At 35.2% G+C, this 5,440-nt stretch overlaps 1 long non-coding RNA gene across 1 annotated transcript; it reads left to right on the top strand.

The window, feature by feature from the left end:
- The first annotated feature begins 412 nt into the window (after nucleotides 1-412).
- On the top strand, nucleotides 413-1,018 carry LOC126671849 (uncharacterized). The gene is made up of 3 exons (XR_007639154.1): nucleotides 413-707; nucleotides 800-887; nucleotides 960-1,018. It is a non-coding gene; the product is annotated as an uncharacterized LOC126671849 (long non-coding RNA).
- Nucleotides 1,019-5,440: the final 4,422 nt, after the last annotated feature.

Below are 5,440 nucleotides of genomic sequence, written 5' to 3'. Positions count from 1 at the left end.
TATCATATATTCTTGCAACGGTTACTTCCAGCATCAATTTGTGGGTCTTTGCGTAGTGAGGTTTACACTGCATTATCAGAGTTGAGCTCTTTCTTTAAGGAGTTTTGTTCGAAGACTTTAAAAAGATCTACAGTTAAAAAGTTGCAGAGCGATATCATTTTGATAATATGTAAACTTGAGATGATATATCCTCCATCTTTTTTCGTGGTAATGATGCATTTGGCAATTCATCTGCCACGTGAAGTAGAATTAGGAGGCCCTGTTCACTATAGGTGGACGTACTTTATTGAGAGGTTAGTTGATAAGGAAATTTTATTTTTCGTTTTCTTGCTGCAGTTTTAACTAATTTTTATATATCTATATGGTTTATTCACATTTACAACAAATTTGTTGTGCAGGTTCTTAAGTACTTTGAAAAATTATGTACGTAACTTAGCTCGACCGGAGGGTTCAATTGCTGAAGCGTATATCACTAAAGAATGTTTGAACTTTTGTTCACTGTATTTTCATGGGGTTGAGACAATATATAATCGCGTTGAGAGAAATAATTTTCCTGTGCAAATAGGAGTGGAAAATGGATTTTCCATATTTTCAAACAATGCAAGACCTTTAGGAGCTACAGAATATAAAACGTTATCCCATTCTGATTTTGAAAAATTGCAGTGGTATGTGCTTAACAATTGTGAGGATGTTGATGAATATCTTAAGTAAGTTATTTTATTTTGAAAAAACAAAGACTTTAGAGTTTCAAAATAGCTTTATTTTACACTTTTTATCTAATTTTATAAACGTTGTGCAGGATTCACATTGAAGAATTACAAAAGGAAAGTGTTATAGATGTGCAAAAAAGACACCAGGCAGGATTTGCCAGTTGGTTCAAGGAGTGTGTAAGTATGATGCTATAAAAGTACTAAATATTGAATTTTGCCTCTAATTTCACCATTAAACTTATTTTTCAGGTTGGACGCTTACGTGCTACTGGATTGGTTGCAGCAACAGATCATATATATGCGTTGGGATTAGGACCTGATATACGAATTGCTAGGTACAGTGGGATAATTGTCAATGGAGTTAGGTTTCACATAGTTGAGCGTGATAATTTTCGTTGGAGTCAAAATAATGGAGTTTCAGTTACGGGAGAGCATAAGTCGAAAGAAATCGAGTTTTATGGTGTGCTAACATATATCATTGACCTCCAATATGTTAATGGGAATCATGTTTTCTTGTTTAAATGTGATTGGTGGGATGTTGGCGATAAAAATGGAATTAAAACAGATGGAAACTTAGTTTCTGTTAATGTGAGCCGTAAATGGTATATATGTGATTCTTTCGTGTTGAGTTCTCAAGTACAGCAGGTTTTTTATGTCAGCGATATGAAAAATGGAGGTCATTGGAAAATTGTGCAAAAATCATTTCACAGGAATATATTTGATGTACCAGAAAAGGAAAAAGTGTGCAATGAAGATTCAATATTGAATGATGAGCCCTATCAGCAATACGAGGCAGATAATAGTCATGAAGTCGATCAAAATGGTGGTGAAAATTTGGAACTCTTGCATCCTATAGATGTATTACCGGATGAAGTTGATGTTGGTCAAATGTTTCAAGGTCAAAACTCAAACCCGATTTATTCTAGCGATGAGGAGGATGATACTACGATCAATTATGATGATGCCAACACTGATGTACTAGAAGACTCAAATGACAGTGACAATGAAGACGAAGACGATGATTAGTGACTGAAATTTACCGCCTATTGAACTCTTTTTGAATTCTTGTATCTTGTTTGAAAGTATGAATTTTACTGAGAGATGCTTTTTTATATTGCCTTGAATGTAGATTGTAGATTTTGGTGTTTTATGGCAGTAGTTATGCAGCCCAACATGAAATTTGTGGAAAACTGGATAGCAGAAACTCGATGTGTTGATGAAAACTCGTCGAGATATTAGCCACACATCGAGTTTGAACGTATGGAATTATATATGAGATATCAGCCAAACTTTCAATTGATTCCTTTGGTTTAGTTTGATTTTAAGGTTTGGTGTGATACCAAATATTTTTTCTCAATTTTGTACTTCTAATATGGAACCGAACAGAAAAATAAAATTGAACTCCTGCCTTTTAATATAACTATTGACAATTCACAATTTTGCGGAAATTTGCTAAAACACTACACATATTGTAATTACCTGTTTTTACACATACTCTAAAATAGACTTCAAATAAGAAATAAATGGACATTTATGTCCTCCAAGCAAAATAAAAGTGTGACAAAAAGGAGACTTTCTTTACAAATAAAAATCAATAACATTCTTCATCTTGAACCTCCATAAATTAGCTTCCTCTTCACTCCCTAGGCAGATGTTCTCTTGAGTTTTAGAGGACCCTCATCTTCACTAACACAAGAAGAGCTTTCCTTCCAACGAGCATATAAATATAATGACGAAGCGTAACGAGCACGGTGTTCTTTGACATCATAATCATGCCCCATAACTTTCCCATCAACAAAGAACTCAGCAGCGGAAAACATATGAACTCCACAATCACTACGAAAAGTGAGAAAAAATAAAAAAACATAAGAAACAAGGTTGACATTAGGTTCCTATTCTGTCACCATAACTCTTTAATATAACCCAACTAACTAAAGTTAAAAACAAATTATAGACTTACACATCATTTTGGATAGGCATGTTTTCCACAATCTCTATTCTGAACGGATCAGTTATTCTCTTTCCCTCGTAAGCACCGGCAGTAGTATCGATGTCATCCCGAGAATCATAAAAATTGGTAGCTTGAAGGAATAGTGGAAGCAACATACTATAGCAAGTAACATATTCAGTTGCTGATCTGTCATATTGCGCCGACCTCAACGAATTGTAGATATAGATGCATCGTTCCTTGAAATTCAGGCGAGCCAAAATCCAATGCCAATCGTTAACACAATTGATCGGAAAAAGAACATCGTCAACATTAGCCCAATTCGTATTGCAACGCATAACACCACCTTTAATGTAGATAGCCACTGTATGTTTCAAAGAAACAAGTGACACATCTTGCTTTTTCTTGTATGCTGTGTAGAGAGTTTGAATACGCCGATCAAAAAAATTATCAGTTGACGTACATCTACTGTTTGCAGCACATCCATATTTTATTTTCTTTCTCAGATAATAAAAGAGAACATCTACATGCTGCCAAATAAATAAAAATCAAGGTTAAGTAGCCATACAGTCACAACAATGTTATTAACAAAACTATCGTGAGTAATTCAAATAATAAACACATAAAATAAAAAAAAAAGAACAAATAAAAGAAATATGGATATACTTACAGAACACTCAATAGCCTTTCCAACGTGGTAGAGATGGTAAAACCAGGATTTCGTTTCAATATCAACCACGCCAAGAGAAAGACGGGGATGGAATTTATCAATCTTTGGATCGTATATCCATCTTTGCCTTCTAAACAAACAAAGAAAAAAAATTAAATAAGTGAGCATTAAAACAGAACTGAAAAAAGTTATTCGAGATACGAACTTGGCCCCTTTAGGACGTCCTTCTTCCAGCCAATTATGAATGATGTCTTGTTTGGTGGCATCACCGAATAAAATGTGATTAGCATCAAATGGACAAATACAGACTTTACAACCAGTTTGCGTCGGTATGAAGCGGCTTGAAGAAGGCCCAGACTACCAAAAACATAAGAGAGGATACAGTAAGTAATCTGATATCAACTCTATATGTACTTTATGTGAACCATCATATATAAAATTAAACTATAAATATAATTTAAAGCAAACAATACCTCCTTTGATTTGAATTCAGCAATCGATTCACTTGCATTTTTTTTAGTCTGATTGATGGTGTCATCTGGTGGAGATTTTAAATTCAACTCGCTTTGTCGCGAAACCTAGTAAATTGACAATAAACAAATTAATATAGTTAATCAAAACAGCTTAATTTCAAATTATTAAATATACCTCAAAATTCGGAGAGATAACATCAACGTGTTCGGAAGAAACAATAACACAAGGTTCACCACGGTCATCCTTGCCTTCAAGTACAGCCTTCTCGCAAACCAAATCTTCCAATTCGATTTTTTCAGCACCTTCTTCTTCATCAGCAGACTCCCTACCATCCCTTTCTTTGCTGGAAGTAGCTTTAGTATCAGCAGAAACAGGAACAGCAGACTCCCTACCATCCCTTTCTTCTCGTTCCGTTACTATAGAAGTACCATTTTTACTTGGTTTCACTGAAATGTCCTCTGCAGGAAGAACAACCTTTTTTCCTTTGTCAACCCTTGTCTGCAAGCCATCAGAAACATCATGTTTCTCAATTTCAACCTGATACAGATATGGAGTTCACATTAGGTTCCCATCAAGTTACAATAACATAATATGAAATAACATAAATTATATTTAACTAAACTCTAAGTGATAAAAGTACAAAATACATAAATCAAAACAAATTACCGTTTTGGAATCACCAATCAGAGTTAGCCTTGCATTCAATGAATTGACAACTGTCAAAAGTTCGGAACATTTGGAAGTGAATAAACGTTTCAAATCCATTATATCATCCTTAATCGTCTTTTAACCAGTCATCAAAATTTCCAGCCTCTCTTCCATAACATTTAAATTCGAAGTGTTCGACGTTGATTCACCGTCCTTCAATATATTAAATGCCGGACAATAACCCTCCTCGTTTCCCTTAATTTTTTTGAATAAGTCACCTAGACGAAGGGCATTCATCTCTGCCGGGGTTGGAACAGTTGATCGGAAAATCATCTACACATAACAAATGAACACCATATATGAAAACAGAGTCAATGATAAATTACATTTGAAAAATTGAAAATTTAACACATACGAACCTCATCGGATGCAATCTCAACAAATAAATCCCTGTCAACAGCAATGTATTTTGCAGGAACGAATGCTTGCCACCTCAGAATCCGCGGGATAGCATCTTTGTTCACTAGCTGAGCAAAGGTATTTTCCACCGCCGGGCAACACTCGTAGAACCAACATACCAGTGCATATGGTAAACCTTGAAGGCGATACTGGTAAACATTGTCTTCAATAATGAGAGATCCCGGACTAAGAACAGCTCTTTTCGACAAAGAATCAAACGTGTACTTGAAAACGTCAATACTCCATGGATAGTCGTTCAAATCAGCCGAATCAACTACGTCAAAGTCCTTCAAAGGGATACGAGCAGTCCTCGGTGAAGCAAGCAAGAAGTTATGCAAAAAATGCATAAATGCTATCTTAAACCCATCCTCCTCCGACTCCCAACGCCTAGCTTTGAAAAAATCTTGAAGGTTCTGTTTAGAAATAGATTGCAGCCCGCTGAAGTACTTATCCAAAATGCCATTTTCAACTTTTGTATAGGCATACTTACTGTTGTCACCTTGACAGTTTAAACCCGAGATCAAAGCAAAT

Source organism: Mercurialis annua, linkage group LG3 (assembly GCF_937616625.2).
Source record: "Mercurialis annua linkage group LG3, ddMerAnnu1.2, whole genome shotgun sequence".
Classification (NCBI taxonomy): Eukaryota; Viridiplantae; Streptophyta; class Magnoliopsida; order Malpighiales; family Euphorbiaceae; genus Mercurialis; species Mercurialis annua.
Note: the sequence above shows the minus strand (reverse complement) of the source record. Positions and strands in the feature narration are given on the sequence as shown.